Genomic DNA, 20,324 nt, shown 5'->3' on the forward strand with positions numbered 1-20,324 from the left:
ATTTGTTGAATAAACAAGTGAATGAGTTGGTGAGAGATAGGGGAGATCATTAGGTTAAAGAGATAAATCAAGCCCATGGTCTGAGAGACTTATAAAGGGAGGTGAGAAGGAGTCTGCCATAGAATTCAGGGACTGCTGTAAAAAAATACAAAAAAACACACATCAAGAAGAAGTCATCTTAATTACTAGTAAGCACCTCTCCTGCCATCCTTTGTTGTGATGCCACATTGTGTGTGGTGTGTCCATGCATGGGGAGGGGCTTGCCAAATGTCCTGCTGCCAAGAACTCGCATCCCAACTGGACACCGTCACTCAGCCTTCACCCAGGACTTCAGCCCAAGCTGTTAGCTTCCTCCTGTGAACTCTCCGTTACTCGCCATATGACTCTGTTTTCACTCAATTTCTCCTACAGAGATGTTGTGCAATGTTCCACTTATACTGGTACTCTTTGGAATTCAATGTCCATTTTCAGGTCTAGGTGTAGGCCTTAGAGTTCAGCAACCTGAAGAAGGTGGCGATTTTCCTTATCACATGTCTATAATAGCACACAGATCCTGGTGTCTGCTGCAGACTCAGACCCTCAGGTTCCAAGAATAATGCCTTTGTGGTGAGGAGAAACATAGAGTAAAGGCTGTCTCTCCTACCCACTGTTCTTCATTGCAGCACAGCTAATTCAGAGCCATACACACCACAGCCAAAGAATGATGCCAGGGTGGTGCCACTGTCCGTGGTGCTGAATCACTGTTGCTCTTTCTCATCATTCTGGGGTGCTGAGGGACTCTAGTCTATTGTTCTAGTTTTTATTATTGCCTTTACTAATGAATTAAATTTTTTCTGAAATTATTTACTCTTACTGAATAGTAATCTATAATACACAATCTATACTTTTTTTTTATTCATCATAATTCCAAAAATCTCTTATTTGCCACTTGGAAATCAGGGAACACGAGGGGGTATATTTACAACATGCTCTCCTGATGTTTCAGATCTGTGGGTGCTTTTGTTTGGGTTAAGTTGGGATCCAGAGGAAGGAATCTAACTTTGGCTCTTTAGATTTTGCTTCTTCGTGACTTATTTAAGGAAGAGAAGACTAGTTTAGAGGTTTGTAGGGGAGTCTTAGATTCTTAGATTTTCTACATCTCATACCTCAACACACAAAAATTTAAAAAAAAATTTGAAAAATATCTACATTTTATGTATTTTAAGGCAGGCATTTTTACTTATTTCTTCTAACAAGTTAATAGACTAGTAGGAAATATATGCATGCAGAGAAATAAGTTTATTTGATCTGCTACTTGTGTAATGGAAATACATATGCGGCATAGGTAAAATATGGAGAAGAAATTTGTTAGCAGGAAGCCTTCACAGAAGGTGTTTGGAGAAAAATGAGCAGTGTCCTCTGACATAGTGGGGCAGGTCTCTATGGATGAAGTAACAACACTTATACATGAAAGGAATCTGCTAGTGACTACAGACAGCAGTCATGGACAGGGGGAGAGGGAATATCCAGATACAACTCTCCCTGAATCATATAACTCTCGTCTCAATTGGTGCCACAAGTACTTGGTGAAGGTACAGTTTACATCAAGGTACAACACTTCATTGATTGAATTGCCAAACCTTTGTTGGTGTTCATCATTGTTCATTGAATGGACTGATAAATATATGATCTATTATGTGAGATTCCTTCAGTCTTAGTGAATCAAGTGTGGTATTCATAATATGTTGGAAGGCTGAATTTTCTTAGTGATGATATGTCCAAGTAACCCCTGTAATTGAAATCATAAGTTTACTTCCAAAGTCACACTATTCTATGAGTTAAAATTAAGGAAATCATGCTACTTTGAAATAAAGTACAATATTTGCTTTATAAAATACCTACTGAAAATATTAGGTTATAAAAATTAAGCATATAGGGTATCATGGGGATTACAAAGTGTTTCCATTTTCTTTGTCTCACTTTATAATTGGTCTTATGAAACCATAAAATCATGATCTAAGTTCATTTTAGTATCCTAAATGATTACTTTTCTATCATAAGACATTAACCTTTCCACAAACTCATGACAAATTCATATTATCATATGCAAACTGTATCAATTATCAGCTGCACAGAAATTCTCTATAGGAATGCTCCAAAATCTAGCAATTTGCTAGATTTTGATATGACAAGCATTTACTTTCCTACTGGTATACATTTTTTTCCTAGTAATTCTAGAAGTAGTCATTCTAAAAATAGTTATTGAAATAGTTATCCTAGAAATAGTTATTCTAGTCTTGTACAATTATTCTGGTCTTGATTGAACTCTCTCATTGCCTGAGGATCGCAGGTTCTTTGCTTCAAGTTCACTCTCCATCAGGTCGGGTTGGCCATGTTCTCATAGTGAATGCTGGGGAGCAGGCAAGGAGCAGCAGTGTATAGACACAGATCTTTGCTTGTATCACAAATACTGGTATTCTGTTAGTCAAAACAAATCTCATGTTTGAAAGGTATCTAAGATATTGATGGGAGAAGCTCAAACGTCACATTGCAAAAGGCATTGATACATTTGGGCATTATGCATAAAATCTCCCATAAATTCCAGGAAAGGACATGGGACTCCAACCTACTGGCACCAGCAGACATCAGGATTTATATCTCACCCTCCCACATGAGGATTAGTCAACCAAAACATAAGACATATTCATGAAGTATAGGAAATGCACACTTACACATGTGTGTGTTTGTGTATGTGCATGCACCCATTACAAAGATAAGCGATTCTTTGGAGAAGGGTGTAAAAGTTAGAGAAAATTATGAAAAATGGAATCCAAAAACAGCTACAAAACATGCTGCATAGAAAACAGAAATAGCAGTAAGCCCAAATCTATCTATCAGTGTGACAATAAATATGAATAAATTGCATTCATCTCCAGAAAGAAAAGTAGGATAAAATAAAAAGGGAATTACAAAAAAAAAGAAAATTTTTCTTAAAGTTAGTACTTAATATAATTAAAGGGACACTGACACTTGAAAATCATGGACAAAATACAGCAGAGATATAAAATGCATGTGTAGATATAAAATGTACTGTGTATAAAATTTAGGCTCAAATTTTTCAAGACAAAGTTAAAGGACAATGAGATATTTCTTACAAATTAAAGATACGCTATACCAAGAAGATATTCTTGCATAAACTTTATGTAGCTCTTAACATAGGTTTGAAAATAGAAAGCAATACAGTTATGAATGCAAGGAGAAATTGACAAGTATGTAATCATGATAGGAAAAGCTGCTATTTTTAGAAATAAAAGTAGAGATAAATATCCAACTAGATTACTACAATTAAGATACTACCTCCCACATAATTCCTGAGTATGTGTGTATGTGTCTATGCACACACAGACCTATACAGATGGACATGCACATATATATTCAACAGGCAAAAATAAATTATTTTAAATACTCCTCGAACGTTCTCAATAATTGAATGTGTATTAGGTAATAAAGGAAGTCTCTAAAAATTGCTTAAAACAAGTAAATTACAGATTTTATTCATTGACTATATGATCATATTACTCAACTAGAGAATATACCACCAGCTTTTCTCCCAGTGCGTTTTCTTGTCTCCCTTATTTAATTTTAATTTTTCTGAGGACAGAGAAGATCTTTTAACTTCCTGGCCTCTCTACTCTGGTCAAAACCAGTGCTAGGATTCTAGAGAGATGTTCAAAAATTTCTCTTTTGAATGTTTAAAGGTATGAATAATATGGAGGACTTGTTGGCTTGTAAGTTTCCCATGGAGTGAGACCAGAGGGAATTGTGGTGTCTGTGGGCTTGTTACAAAGCTGTAGGGACTTAGGAGGTCAAGCATTTGGGCTCTGGCATTTGTTCCTATGATGCTTAGTCTTAAATGTTAGCTTGATTGGGCTATAGCACCCAGCTATTTAGCAGACACGGATCCAGGTGGTGTTGTGGAGCTAATCTGTAGACATCACTGACATCTACAATCATCTGACTTTAAGTAAAGGAGTCACCCTTTAGGTAGGGTGAGCCTTTAGATAGGTGGGCCTCACTTAATCAGTTGAAGGCCATATTAGCAAAAATTAAAATTTCCTGGAGAAGAATAATGCCTGAGTTTCCAGCCTGCCAGCATGGCTTCAAGCTTCAGACTCACCAGTCCCCATAATTGCACAAGCCAATTCCTTAAAATAAATGTGTGTGCGTGTGTGTATGTGTGTGCATCTTGGTGTGACCTATTGATTCTGTTTCCCTGGAGAACACTAACAGGCTCAACCCTCTCTAAGGTATCTTGAATCAAATGGGTATAATCATCTCCTCCTAGTCTTTCTTAAAATTAAATAAAGAAAATGAATATAAGGTATTTAGAAGTGGTTGATATTATGTTTGGGGCTCGAGAATTCCTTACTTCTTGACCTGATTTTAAATCTTTCCTGAACTTGAATTCAACATATAAGAATCTCTGCATTTGGATGAGTTGAAAGTTGGGGCATGAGATGAAAAGGCAGTTGCGTGGGAGGGCTGATGCTTTACATTCTTGCCATGTAACTCCTGAGGTCTGGCCGGCCAGCCTTCCCTGATAGTGCAGGGTTTTCCCAGCATATGGAATTAAAAGAAAGCATGTGCTGCAGTTTTCATCTTCAGAATTCTCAAATATTTTTTTTCAAACAATGGAATGGAGTTGCTCTTAAAAAGTCACGCCATCTATGGGGTAATTAATATGCATATTAAGCATTCTAAATATATATTTCATCAAATGGTAGCAAAAATTGCCTGGAGCGCTGTTATTACATGCGCTCACCAGGCTGTAGAAGCTGCGAGAGGCTCCATGGCTGAGGCTGCTCAGAAATACTTGGGAGATGCCACGGAGGAGGTGGAATGCAGGTGAATTAAATCTTTTCTCAGTTCCTGGGGTAGAAGTGCAGAGAAAAGTATGTCAAATATGAGATGAAAGTTCGTTGTTTCACAGTGTTTTGTTTTGATTTTGATTTCTAAGAATAGAGATGAGGACAACACAGGAAATGGTCAGGGGGCGGCCAAGTCATGGGGCCTGGCCCGCCTGCGCGGCTCAGTGTCAAGTCTCCCACGTCACTGCGAAGTTGGTCTCCCTCTCGGCAGACACCACTGTCATTCAGACTTCTAGAAGTGGCGGTGTCAGGTCACTGGAAAAATCCCAGGGCTTGGGCGTTAAGGGCCTTGACTTTGGTTGTCCAGGCTTCAGGGTCAATTTCTAGCCCTGCTCACTGCACGAAGGAGTGGTCAGTGCCAGGTCACAGCGTGAGCCAGAGACAAGCAGAACCGAGAACAATGGCCATGCTTGCGGCACTGTGCCAGCTGCAGCGCGCACACCGCTGTGCCCGGTGACAGCTTGGGGGGATCTGGAGCATCCAGGCCTCGCATCCAAGGCCAACCTGCCCCATCCCGGACTCTGCTGTTTGCAGGTAGATATTAAAATGTGGGTCGTGTGTGTGGAGAGATATGAGGCAAGGTCTTAGGGGGAAGGTCTTGCGTCTGAGGCTGACATTTGGATCATGTCTAGAAGTGAGAAGCCACCTTTCCTGGGCCTCCCCAGTGGCACAAGGGGTTAAGATGCAGCACTATGAAGTAATCCGCAGCCACTGCAGCATGAGTTCGATCCCCAGCCAGGGAGCTGACCCACAGGGCGCAGCAGACCTCTCCTGTCTACCCACTGTTCCCCTCAGCAGTGGATTTCAGTCAATCCATCTGTTCTGCTCCCCACTCTGTCTCTGGTGACTCCTCTCAATCCCCACCCCTGCACCTCTGACCTGTACCCCAGTTCTTGTATGCATGAATAAATAAATCTTTATAAAAAAAAAAGCCACCTTTCCTGATGCTCCTCTAGGGGAGGGGGGGTGGGCTGAAAGGAGGTGGTGAGTCCCAGGGCGAGGTGGGGCTGAGCTGCTGCAGCGGGCCAGGCAATTGCGTCCCAGGGCAGGATTAGGTGGAGTCATATGTATCCTTGGCCAGCACCCATGTGGGGACCCCTTGAAGTGGTGAGGGGCACTGCTTAGGCTCTGTAGACAAGGATGGGGTGAATGCTGGTGAAAAGCAGCGAGGCTGACTTGACTGCTGGGGTGAAGGAGGAGGTCAAAGACCCCTCGCTGACCTGGGAGTAACATGGGTGGGAGGACAGCGCACAGGAGGAGGGTCTACTTAGGGCGAGGAGCCATCTGAGGGCCAGAGCACCCCTGGGGGATCGCCCTGCCACTCACTCAGTAAAGGGCTTATTGGCCCCTCCCGCGCCCCAGGTGCCCCGGGGAGAGCTATGCGCACACACCTCATGCGGCAGAGAAGCTGTTGTTCTTTGAATATATTCTGGAAAATAAATTAAGCCAGTCTTTAAAGCTAGTAACAGTATTTTTCTGTAGATTATAGTTTAAATGACTCAATTTCACAGCACCTTAGTTTTTCCTGTAAAAGTGGAGTATGGGGGAAAATCACGTTTTTGAAATCTGGAGTTTGGGGAATTAGGTCTACATCTATCACCAGCTATGTTTCGCAGTCATTGATTGCTGAAAATTACCCCCAAAGCCGGTGGCTGGAAATGACACTTATTATTGTTCTCAGTTCTCCGGGCAGCTGGGTGGCTCTGGATCTCAGCTGGGCTCGCTCAGGCATCCCCCGTCAGCTGCAGGTTGGGGTCAGCGAGCTGCCAGCTGCTTTAGGATGGCCGCGGCCAGGACAACTGGGGTGTCCTGGCTCTGCCCCACGCGCCCTCCCCCGGGCCATCTCTCTGGCCTCTGCAGAGGCGGAGAAGCACAGAGGCAGGGTCTTTTGAAAGAGTCCACGCTGGTTTCTAGTTTCTAACCCCCATTGTCCCAAATGAGTCCCAAGCAGGTCCTGAAGCCCCAGTCGAGGAGTGGGGCAGACGCTCCTGCGGGCGATGGGGGGACATGGCAGCGTCAGGCAGCCAAGCACAGGGATGTCCAGGCAGCAGTGCAGGCGTTGCCGGACTCGCTTAGCCACAGTGAGCCAGTTCCTGCCAACCCCCACTCCCTCCCTGGGCCCTGGTCACAGGACTGAGCGTCCCACTTTCCACGCTCCATCGCTGAGCAAGCTGTGTGTTGTCAGGACAGTTGGAGCAGCAGTACTTCCTGTCTTTCTTCTCTCACCCCTGGCATCTTTGGCTGCAGAGACAATGATCCAATTGAAATAATCTATCCAAAATCTTGCCAGTGGCAGGAAAAAGAGGGAATAAAAAGGGTTCCATGAGATGACAGACAAAACCAAGTTTTTGGGTGTGAGTGAGCAAGTGTGGGAATGCCTGACTTGGCCTGTTGGTGCTCACATTTGTGCCCCTCGTGTGTGAGTGTGAGTGTGAGTGTGTGTGTCATATGCCACGCATTACCAGGGCCTTTCATCTCTCCCTTCCTGTGAGTGGCTATAACTCAGTGGCCGTGCGGCCCAGCTGTCAGCACCAGCGCTGGATGAACAAAGCCGCATTTGCAAGGACGCACGATGCGAGCAGACAGCGAGGGCCGCTGTGTGCAAACCCCTCCCCACCGTTTGACCTCAGCCGCCAGGCACTATTTACAAAATTAAAAACATAAATTGCACAAGCAACCACAGTGAGTTGCATTTAATAATTCTTGGCTGGTGCCAGAATGTAACTAATAATAATAAACTAAAAAATGATGATCTAAAACTCTGAGCAGTTGGAGACTTTGGAATTTCTGTCTCGCAAGCCTCCTTTGCTTCAACAGCTCAGCCGCGCTGGGAGGCTCTGATCTTGATGAGCTCCAACCCAAGGGTGAGATCTCAGCTTGACATGTCAAGGTCTCTCAGAGATGCTGCTTTCCCAGGCTAGGATGGGCTCCATGTGGGCAGGAACCAGTTCTGTGACTTTGGACCTTTTGGCTGCAGAAGTCAAGGGGCAGTGAAGAAACGAATGGAGATTAGACAGGAAGTGACTCAACAGCTTGTATTCAAGTCTGGTGTTTTCAGATGAGATGGGGCACGTTCAGGGTGGTGAGGCTGGTGTTTCCAGATCAACATTTTTCTTACTCAATCAACACATACCCTGAGCACCAGGCATCAGACCCTGTGACTGGCTACCCTGCGTGTATTTCTAACCTCTTACTTCACTCACTTCCAACTCTGGAGGCTGAAAAAACCTGCAATCACTTTTTCATGGAGTGGTTGGTGACCTGATTATAAATAGTAAGATATAAAGTGAAGTCTACTGAGTGAGCTCTGAGGAGAATTATTCCCTGATAACATGAGAGGAACTGAGGAGAAAGGTTCATTTTCTCCTTCCTTTCCATGGTTGGCTGTGCTCACGTGGGATCATGGCACCGAGGGTTCAGGCAGCCATCTTGCAACCATGAGACAGAAAGACTATCTATAAACGCCATCGAACGCAGCCTGATGGGGGTGGGGGTCACACAGAGTGCTTGCCTATCCTCTAACTCCCTGGCCAATAAATGATAAATTCCATTCAGCTTAAATTACTGTTGGTTACCAAAACACTCGCCTGTGTTTCAGGCAGTGTGCTAGGCTCCTAGGAGCAAGCAAAGCACTCACGTGTCCTGCGTCAGTTTTTCTCCAGGTCTGCAGAGACACACCTGCTATGGAGAATGGGAATGAGTGAGTGGAGGGGCAGCTCCAAGAAGGGGTCTTGGGCTATGATCTTGCACTTTATATTCAATAAAATGAAAATACATTAAAGCATTTTAAGCAGAACAGGGGTCTGATTTGATTTTCTGCAAGGAGACGTATGTTTTCATAGAAAACACTGTGGCATTTGACTTCAAGCCAAAGTGTTAAATAAGTATTCTCTCCATTGCCACAGCCCACAGAGTGGATGGGGGTGCCTCCGAGGGTCCCCCCCCAGGATGCCAGAGAGACAGAGAGCTGCAGCAATGTGCCCACATTCCCAGCACCACGCTGGAGGAAGCCAGGGACTGGCAAACACCTACAGGAATCGATACTTACATATGAGGCAAGATCGACCCCTGACAAGCACTGTCTGAGCCAGGCCATGGAGGTCAACACCAGTGGTGATAAATCATGTTGAAAAGATGCACCTTTCTTGATGTGATGTGACAAGAATGACACTTTACCTCTTCGGCATTCCTCTCCACAACTCATAACCTCTAGTTACAATGAGAAAAATAATCAGACAAATCCCAGTTTCAAACATTCTACAGGCTACCTGACCGGTCTCCTCCAAACTCTCAAGGTTGTCACAAATAAGGAAAGTTTGAGAAACTTCAGTCTAGAGAAATCTGAAAGACCTGAAAACACATGTTACATGATACCCTGGGTGGGGACTTGGAACATAAAAAGGAACATTAAAAAGAAGCATATAAGACAATGGCACTTTATATACAAAGAGGCAAGTTTAAAAGTAATCATGGAAAAAAACAAATAAAAATAATCATGGATTTTTTTGGTCAGAAATCAGGCAAGTCAGAAGACAACTGAATGGCATATTTAAATGCTTAAAGGAAAAATAAATCAATGCAGAATTCTATATTCATGAAGATGGGGCCTCCCTGCTGGTGCAAGGGGTTAGGCACTGCACTATGAAGAAATCCACAGCCTCTGTAGCACGAGTTCGATCCCTAGACTGCCAGGGAGCAACCCACATAGTGCAGCAGACCTCTCCTGTCTCCCTGCTGCTCCCTTCACAGTGTATTTCAGTCAGTCTGCCTGTTCTGCTCCCTACTCTGTCTCTGGTGAATCCTGTCACTCCCCGCATTTCTGGCTTGTACCCCAGCTCTTATATGCATAAATAAATAAATCTTAAAAACAAACAAAAAACAAAATGAAGATGAAATAAAGATGTGAAGGTAGGTATCCAGATCAATGAAACAGAACAGGCAAACCAGAAGTAAGCCTGCATAAACCTTGTCAAATAATTTCCAATGCAGGGCTGAATGGCGGAAGGGTATCCTTTGCAACAAATTGGCATAACTTTGAAGTTTGGAGGTGAATAAAACCTGGATCCTATCTCACTGCACAAACAAAAATAAATTACAGTAGTTCATACAAATTTCTATAAATCACAAAACTATAATACTTTAAGAAAAAACATAGAAAGAACGTTGCAAAATGGCAAACCATAAAAGAAAAAAAAAATGTGATAGCTTAAAAGTGTCTGCTCTTTGAATGAAAGCATTGAGGAAGTGAAATGACATGGTTTGGACTGGGAGAATGTATATAACATATGTAACACACATGCAACATAGTTGACAAGGACTGGCATCCAGAGGACATGAAAAATACCTACAACTGATTTAAAAAGACCAAGTCACTTTAGAAATGGGTACAATTTTTTTAAAGATTTATTTTAATTATTTATACAAGCACTGGGGTACAAGCTAGAGGCACAGGAGGGTGAAAGAATTCACCAGAGACAGAACAGGGAGCAGAACAGGCAGACTGACTGAAATACACTGCTGAGGGGAGCAGCGGGCGAGTCAGGAGAGGTCTGCCACCCCATGTGGGTATCTCGCCAGCCGGCTGGGAATTGAACTGGCACTGTAGAGGATGCAGACAGCTTCACAGTGCTGCACTCAACCCGCTGTGCCACCAGGGAGGCCCCCTAGAAATGGGTACAAGTTTTGAACAGATTTTCACAGAGAACACATACAGAAATTCAACATGCTCATGAAAATTAGTTCAACATCATCATCATAAATACAAATTAAAACTCCAAGGAGATAACATAACACACAACAGACTGACTAACATTTGAAAAAAAAAAAAACAGGTAATACTCAGTGTTGGAGAAGTTGTAGCCCAGCTGGTCCAATACAATGGAGAACTGGAAAACACTTTGTATATGTCTTATAATTTAAATAGACACTGAGCAGTGAATATTATGAATTGATGCCAGAAAAATAAAAATATCAGTGCATGTTCAGTACATTGACAGCTACTTTATTCTTAACAATCAGAACCCAGGGATAACCCCTGCAAGCATCAACATGTCTGTTTATGAACAATTACAGAAAAATTGTATCTCTGTTCAATGGACTATTACTCAGTCATACAAAATAGCAAAACCATAAAAAAACAAAAAACAAAAAAAAACATAAAGAGGATCTAAAAACAGTGTGCAATTTCAAGCAGTCAGCGCAAAAAGAAAATGCTCTATCTCTGTTATGTGAGCCCTGGGAAAGGCACAGCTCTCCAGAGTAGAAGTTAAGCCGTGATCCCTGAGGCAGCTTGGGGCCGGGGTGGGCCCCTGGGAAAAATGCAAGGGATTTTGGAGTGAAGAAAATATTTTATCACCATGTCATTGGTTCCATAGGTTTATTTTATTCTCAAAACTCTCTAAATTGTGCTTAAAAAAGCTGCAATTTAAATGTAAATTATACATCAATAAATTAATTCAGTTGGCACTATGTCCAGATTGCGGAGGTTGTGCAGACTGTAACCTCCATGAGCACAGAACCCTTCTATTTATTCCTGTTTGTTCAGAACCTGGAAGTGTGTCTGCCACGTCGCCAACATTTAGTAGGTATGTGTTGAGCGTATGGGCAGGAAAGTGAGTTACTGAAGGAACAGCCGCTCCAGGGTTTTGAACTCTTGACACAAGCGCAGCCCCACCTTCTGGTTTTGTGGAGTGAGGTCATCAGATTGTGCTTCCCACATGGGGGCGGTGGCAGGTGGATTTGGAGGACAGTTTAGTCATCATCGTGAGGGTGAAATCGACAAGACCAGGCCAGGTCCTCACAGCGATCTTGTGGAGAAGCAGGCGGCCACCTGGGCAGACCGCGCCATTTTGTCTTTGAAAAGGACTCATGGAAATACTGGCTTTTACCCCAACAGTGAAAAAAGGAAAAAAAAAAAAAAGAACATGATGCCTGTCATTATGTCCTGTCTTGCCAGGAAGCTTCCTAAAATTGAATGAAAGATAAGAGACTGTCTGCTGGGGATGGAGTGGGTGGGGAAGTTGCTCCTTCAGATTCCAAATGAATCGCAACATGATCTTCTCCTTCAAGCTGGATCTTGACCACTGTGACTACTGGGACAAGGAGAACACAGCCCTTGAAGAGAAGGCCAGTCTCTCTCTGTCTCTCTCTGCCTCTGTCTCTCATTCTCTCTGTCTCTCTGTCTCTCTCTCTCTGACTGATTAAACCGAAAGATGTTTATGTGAACTTTCCTACCAAATGCAAATGGCAAACTTGGGCTTCTCAGCTTCACCTTTAAGAGAAACTGTGTTATCGCCTTCATAACTGGAGCAGCAAATCAGAAATTAGAAGGCAGGCAAGCTGACAGTGATTGATGCCCAAGGCTTTCTCCTGATTCGCTGATTAAACTCATCAATCTACATGGAGAATCTGTGTCCAAGGCAAATGGAGGCAACCAGCCTTGACAGAGCTGCTTGTCAGAACTAAGAGGAGAGGAGACTCAGGGTGGTGCTGGGCAGAAAGTTGGTGGGGGGGGGTTGAACTATACCCAGAGAATGTTTACCTCCAAGAGGGAGGAGCTCCAGGGACAGAGGGCATCCCCTGGAGGGGTGTGGCAATCCTGTTGAAGGAGTGGAGAAGGGAGGAATGAATGATTCCCCAGAGTCCAAAGATTTACCAAATTCCTCAGGGTTACCTGGAAGGTCTATTGGGAGCGGAGGGCCAGCGACAGAAGTTTTCCTTCCTATTTGCGGATTAACTCTTTCTCGGCTGGTTAGACGCACATTGTCTTCTTAATGGAGCTTTTACTCTGTCCTTGCCTCAGTCCTGCTTCCCCTGGGTCAGGAGACCCTTCTCTCTGGCACAGGGCAGTGCCCACCTGGCCAGCAACACAGCAGCGCACCTCGAGTGGGGTGTTTCTTTCATTTGCTTGTTTTTCTGCACACTCATGTGGACCCTTGAGTATAGGGACTTGGTTTGGTCCCCTCTCTCTTGCAAGCGCCCACAGAGGTGACTGGCACAGCATGGGACTCATTGCCTGTTTGGTGAATGAATTGCCTTTTAGCGGGTTCTAGTAGTTTGCAGTATTACAGGGTCTTGCTGGGTTGTTCCAGAACTTCCCCAAGGGTCTCTCACCCCTCCCTGCCCTGCATTAGTTTCCTGCACCAAATTGCCCAAACTAGGTGACTCAGATCAACAGAGCTTTATTCTCTCAGCTCTGGCCTGCTGTGAAATCCCGGTCCAAGCCCCCCGAGACGCCGGAGGAAGGTCCTTCATTCCTTGTCTCCACTGACCCTCGCTGTCCTGGCAATGGTCCTTTGGTCTCTGCCTGTCTTCATGTCACCTTCTCTTAACTGTGTCTTCTTTCCTGTCTTCTACAGAAGCAACTTGTCATTGATTTAGGGCCACTCCAATGTAAGACAATCTTATCTCTCGATCCTCACCTTCATTACATTTGCAAAGATCCTGATTTCCGATAAGATCTCCATATTTCCGAGGCTCCTCCACCATTCCACCCACCCTGCTGTATCTTTCTCTGCCATGTGACCTGGCCAGCATCCCCTCCACCTGCAGTTCCAGAGGACTCATGGGGCAGCTCATCCTTTGGTGACCAGGGGATTAGTCCACCCATGGTGGCAACGTGACCTGCTAGGGCCAACAGTGCCCTTGAGACTTGTTTGCAATCGATCTTTATTGGGAGCAGAATATTTTATTTTCATTAGAAATGTGCAGGTATAAACACTAGACTTTAGTGGTATTGTCTACCTTATCAGGAGTTTGAAGGGAGAGCCACTGAACAGCCAGGAAGCAGAGCCTAGAAGTGGAAGGTTGAGGGGGCAGGGAGGAGAAAGTGATGGAGAGCGATGGACGGAGAAGTCAGCTATTGGTGATATCATTCATGAGGCTCAGGATAAAGCCTCCTCTGACTTATAGCTGACTAGGTCTTTTTGGATAACTGGCCAATGAATCCTGTTTGTGTTGAGCTAGTCCAGGTAAGGTGTCCTGGTATTTGCAACTTAACATTCCTAATTTGTACAAACTTTTGGAGAAAGTGTCAAGGTGTAGATGATTGCAGGAGGCTACATTCAACCTAATGTGTCTGAGCGTTAGCTTTAGCTTCTTTCACACCACTGGCCACAGACTTTTATGTTAAGGAATTAATGCTAGCAGCTTTTAGTGAGCTGTGAGCCCTGGGGCTGATGCTACTGATGACACGCTTTCATTTATTTCTCCGTTTGTCCTCTGATCAATTCCACAGACACTGACAGCATTTCAAGACTTTACTTTGTTTAAGGTAAGCGGAACTAACAGTCAAGGCATTTCTATCATGTGCCACACACCAGGCTCGATGCACTTACAGACCATCTGAGGTGAACGCAAAGTTACCCTGGGCGTTAGGCAGGCCTTCACATGGGCAGTTCTAGGAAATGAGGTTGAGAATTGCTCATTGATAGGCTTAGTTTGCCCAGGGAATATCATGGGTCTAGGGTGCCAACGCTGGTCTCCGGGACTTCCAAGTCCATCAGTCAGTCAGTCAGTCAGTCAGGAACCTGATAGCAGAGCACATGCTCAAAGTTCTTGGGGAGGCTGAAGGTTAACTGAGATGGGAGCCCCACATGTATTTACAGTTTATTCTACACAAAAGCATCAGCCTGGAAGCTGGAAAATGTGTCTTTGTGATGGAGCCATGGTTGTGTTTTGGGGACTCTTGAAAGATCCTGAATTTACCCTATTGTGTGGGTGAGCACACATGTCCGTTTTTTCCAGGGAGACCATATTATATCTCTCTGTTGAATCGCTCAGTTTCTATAATCCCAAAATGTTACAAATCAAGGAGGTTTTACGGAATGGTCAGGGTCAGGTAAAATCCTAGGTATGAAGATAACGGAACTCACTCGTTGCACTAGTAGCCGTGGAGGGCAGCATTCACGTGAGCTGGGAAGACAGGGCTGGCCTCATACAAGGTGGCTGGATGATGAAGACACTTGAGGGTGGGAATGAGAAGGGACACAGCCAAGAGTGTCACACCAGCTGAGTAATACTAGAGCTAAGAATCAGGTTTCTCAGTTCAAGCCAAAGCAAAGGAAGAGCTTAAGTTGCTGGAGAGCAGACACTTCCATGAGGAAGGGAAGAGGGATTTATAAACCAGAGAGGGCAAATTGCTAGCAGTGGTATAAAAGCAAAATTGCTTTAAACTACAAGAAAGACTTGGTAGGTTGGACAGAAAGCACTAGAGCCATGTTTTAAGTGAAAAAACGTATGACTAGGAAACCCGCTTCCCTCGTCATTTTAGTGCATAATTCACAGCACAGACATCATGACATGCGTTGCCTGGTATTTTTCCAAACGTCTCCATGACCACTGCTGACTCAGTCCCCAGACCCTCGCCTGTGCTCACACTGCCTACGTCAGCAACCTCTCTCCCCTCCTCTGTTCTCTCTCCTACTCCAGTGAACGTGGGCTCTCCATGGCTCGAGATCAGAATATACGCGCAGAGAATGCAATTTCTGCAAAGAGAAAAGACATGGGTTTATGATGCTTCCTCTGTATCCTTCTCAATTTTAGCCAGTCATTTCCTTACTTCATATTCTTCCATGGACCTACAATATCTGCCTTCCCAGATCCTTAGCATGACTTCCTGGGATTGCATGACCTGCCCTCACGTTCCTCTGATTTCTCCTGCCTACCACGCCCTCGATGACCCTCTGTGATCTCAACATTTCTCAGTAGGTTGGGGGGAGGGAGAAGAATGCCACCTGGAGGGACAGTCCTAGATGCACAGAGCAGCTGGATGTGCAGTGATCTTTCTACTGCCTCCCATCAGGCCTCGAGGGACACACAGATGGACTCATCCCTGCTCCGGCCATTTAGTTTTATTATTTTGTTATCATTACTGTATGGTCATCAATAATTAATGATGCTATTATTAATTTAAATGTTAGTGATTTATTTCATATCCCGTCTGTTACTCTTAACAGTGTCTACAGTCACATAGTAGAAGCAACGGGCTGTCCTGTGATGATCACCCTGCCCAAGATTTAAAGGATGCTTTCTGCTGCATCCTAAAGCTCCATGTCTGTCTGTCTGTCCGTAGGACAGCTGGGAACATCTTTGAAAATCATGATAAAGTCATGGAAAAAGGTGAAGTGACCTTCGAGAGCCACCACTGCATTCAATGCGAAGCAAACACTATATTTCTTGCCATAACATGCATCCAGGCCAGTGCCACTATTGCACATATTTCAGTTTATGATGAGACAGAAGATTAAAGATGGAGGATCTGAAAGTTCAAAGAAAAAGGACAACAGTAGAATCCACAGGTCTGTCTCTTTCAAAGAGTCAACTTACTTCCATTGAGTATCAGAAACTTGGACAACATCATTGTCTTAGCCCATGAGATTACCCAAAGCAATTTCCAGCTGGCTGAGACATTCTCTCCCAACCAGTGAAATAACACTTGCTCTCCCACGAGGTCTTAACTTGCAGTCTGGCCGTCCTCTGATTGATGCTGGCCTGGGGCTCCAGGGCTCACCCTTTCTTTGACCTAATGACCTCCAGAGGTTCATCCACTGGCCCCATCCTTCTGGGGCCCAAGTTTTATGACTGAGTTGATCTGCAAAGTCAGGGCTGATTCATCAAGTCACAGAGACCACAATGAAGTAGATGCCTCTTGTCTTCTCTCATCTCCTCTCTCCACCACCACCCCCTTGTGAGTGCTGCCCAATCCCTCTTCCATGGACACAGCTGAGCTCAAGTGTCTTCTCCTCTTTCTTTGGTTCACCTTCCAGCTGTCTTCCTTTCAGAAGAGTCCCAGTCCTTTGTGGTGCTGGCCTGGGCTAGTGGCTCTAACATGCATTGTCCAATATGGTAGCCGGTGTTCAAATTGAAATCCAGGGGAAGTAGATTTCAACACTCAGTTCCTCATCCATTGGCCACATTTCAAGTCTCAATGACCATAGTGGGCTAGTGGCTACCATGTTGGATAGTGAGAGTATAAAACAGTTTCATCCTTCCAGAAAGTTCTGCTGAACGGTCCTGGCTGAAATCCTGCTTCCCAGTCTCCACCTTCTCCACAGGAGGCCCCTGCCCAGCTCTGTTCAGCAAGGTCAGGCTTTACAGTCTATATATACTTCAGCTCACCTAGAGAATGGGGACCTCTCTCCTGCTTGATGGACAGCCTTTCCTGTTGCACTAGAGTTAAAATTACAGACTTTAGTGGGGACTGATTTGGGGACAGGGTGGGAGCTGTGGGGACCCCATATGAGCAGTGTGTCACTCAGCATTTGGAGCTGACTTGAGTATCAGCTGTGTCTCTCTCCAGCTATTTTGAAACCAGGTCAAATTTCTTCCCTCCGTGAAGAGGGAAGGAGACTGATTTTGCACGACGTGACTTTGGTTTTGAATTTCCTCTCTGATCTGCCAACTCTCCCCTTCAGCCATTCATCTCTTTTTCCTGGTTTCTCTTTATGTTTTCTTTTTCACAGATGCACCCCTTCCTGCACAGACACCTATGCCCGGTTCCTGAAGGTGTCAAGTCATGCCCATACGAAACCATCTCTATAAGCTCTGTAGGTTTATTTTCCCACCCCCTAAAATCATCCATTCAATCCTGCATTCAGTCATTTCTCCATTAGACAGTGATTTATCGAGCATCTACTGGGGGCCAGGCCTGGTGACCCATGTAGCTGGGGCAGGGCAGGGTTCTGCATTTATGCATCAACCAAACTTACTCTTCAGGGCAGAAGAGGGTAGATGCTGGGTGCTGATGAGAAGTTAGTGCAACTATTCCAGGGTGGTATATGCTAAGAATAAGAGCAAGTTAAACATGTAATTGCAGAATTCAACCTAGTCAGGGGCTTGAGGAAGCTCCGCCCTGGAGGCAACTTGTGAGTCAGGCAAACATCTCGAGAGGCGGGTGGGGCGGTGCAGAGCATTTCAGGGAAGAGGATAGCTGTATCCAGAGGGAGCACACAGTTTCCAAAGCACATGCAGAGGAGCAGAGAATCTTCAGGGATCTGTGGCGGAGGGGGTGAAGGGAAGCTGGGGGGGTGTTCAGATCTGGGACATAAACTAGGGTGGTCATTGCCTTTATCAGTCAGACTGGGACATGGATACTAAAAGCAGGTGCTGTTGAAGTTAATGCTGGGACAACCGGTGCAACTTGAGACTGTATTGGGCAACCCGGGTGCGGTCACACTGCTCTATCCCAAGACCAGGAGGTAGCCACCGAGTCATTCAAAGTCTAGAAATGGCCTGATCCGATTGGCATTCTGAAAGCCATCTCTGAGGCTAATGCATTGCTGGCTGGGAGGGTAACTGGAAAAGCAGAGCAAGAAGGCTGACGCTCAGGACAGGTGTTGAGCGGCTCAGGAGCTGGTGAGACGTGGGAAGGGAGAGCTACACCTTTGGGGTCTGATGAGGTAAGGAGAAGTGGGGTGACCCAGAGACCTTCTCTGGAGACACTAGGAGCAGATGGGCCTTGTAGGAAGATGTCCGGGACAGCGAAGCCTTCATGGTGGCTGTTCCAGAGGACAGTGGCTCTGGCACTGACCCCTCCATGAACTTCTGCGGCTCCTTCATCCAGGTGATCCCCAACCTGTGTGTCCAGCCCACCTCTGCTCTCTGACTCATCCGCACACCTACGACTGCGTTGGCACATGTGCTAAGTGACCAGCTCTCTGAAAAAGGCAGCCTTCCCCGGGACAGACGTGTAGCTGTGTCTCTCCCGGACAGAGCGGATGGCATGGAAGTGGGCAGAATTAGCATGTTAGCAGCCGTGTCTTGAATTACAGAGTGCTCAGAGCCGTGCCCCGGCACCGTGTAATTTACAGTTCTTTGTATTTCAGCCTGGTGTTTGGTCCTGGTTTCTCGTTTTCTCTTATTCTGAGTTAGTCATCAGGCTTCCTGTCTTTCCTGCGTTGTTTATAAGGCCTCAACCCCTAGCAAGGAGCCACTGCGTGACACACACTATATTTGGGTCTTAAATCAATCACAGACAGAGAAACTGCACATTATTGTAAGCAATTCCCTTAATATTTTATCAAGAAAATGTAATTAGGGCTTGCTGCACGCAACTTCCCAGATAAGCAGAAGCAGCCACAACCCTGGTGTAAGATTGGTGTGTAAGATAGGAGCCCTGGGTCGGCTGGGCCAAGATCTTCCCCTTGGGTGTCGTGACATGATGGAGTGTCCCTGCGCGCCAGCACAGCAAGACCTGAGTGTGCCAAGGGGCCTGGGAGACATGGAGCGCCGAGCGCCCACCGTCCATTGAATTCCACATGTCTGGTCTTCCCTGCTGCCCCGCAGGTCGGGAAGTTACTGCTTCTGCTGAGGCAGTTTTGTCAGATGACTTTGGATTATGACTAAGACTTAACAACAGGAAGAACTACAGACACATCAAGGCCAAGGACAAAGAGGCAGGCGAGGCAGACGAGGCAGTGGGGGGGCCCACACATGCAGGACTCAGGTGAAATGGCCCCGTGGAAGGGAAGCTGGGGTCACACTGGGGCCGTGGGGGAGCTCGGGGGAGCTGTGACTGCAAACCTGGATTTCGCAGGTGTGGGGCCAGGTAGAGTGGCCCACGACGGAGGGATTCCCGCCACTCCAAGAAGGAGCAGGTGAGGGAAGCAGTGAAGGAGGAGTAAACCCATCTGTCTTTGCAGCTGCCAGCTGGGACCTTGGGCGCAGGGAGCCTCCCCTGCAGCAGCTCCTCTCCGCACACACCCGCGTCAGCGCCACTCCCGAGGCGCAGAGCTTGTCCCGGTGACAGTGACGAGCACGTGGCCTCCTTGGCGCCTTGTGGCACCTGACTGTTCGGGCCCGTGCTGCCCCCGGGTAACCGCAAGCTCCAAAGGGACCCCGCGGCGGGGGTGGGGGGCCGCCCGGCGCAGCCAGCTGACCTTGAGGCGAGCCCGCGGAGGGTCCGGGGAACCCGGCGCAGCCACCTCTCCAGTGTGCACGTTCCGAGGGGAGGCGGGTGGGGCCCCGCAGGGGGACAGGGAGGCCCCCCGTTAGGGCCGCTCTTGCCAGTAGCCCGGGGAGCCCCTCCAGGACGCCCGCGCAGTCTCGCGTTCTGCAAGTAAAGCGCGGACTCCCAGACCAGACCCGAGGGGCCATTTCGGGGTGCGTGGGGGTGCAGAGCCCGTGGCGTGTGTTCATCGAGACCCCCCCACTTCCTCCGGGCACCAGCTCCACCCCATTCGGGGCGCTCCGGGCCGAGGTGCCCACGGGCGGGTCCAGCCGCGGGAGGGGCGCGTGGCCGGCGGGTGCCCCTCCCGGGGGGCCCCTCACACCCGCCCCTTCCCCTTCACTCCAGGCGGGTCAGCGCCCGGGCTGCGGCTGCCCGGCCCTCGGCCGTCTCCAGGTCTGCGCGTGCAGAGGGGGTCGTGTACAGAACACCCCGACACACACACCGGGCACGCCACACATACACACATGCCA

The sequence above is a fragment of the Talpa occidentalis genome, unplaced genomic scaffold (assembly GCF_014898055.3).
Source record: "Talpa occidentalis isolate TD23 unplaced genomic scaffold, MPIMG_talOcc4v2.1 talOcc4.11, whole genome shotgun sequence".
Taxonomy (NCBI): Eukaryota; Metazoa; Chordata; class Mammalia; order Eulipotyphla; family Talpidae; genus Talpa; species Talpa occidentalis.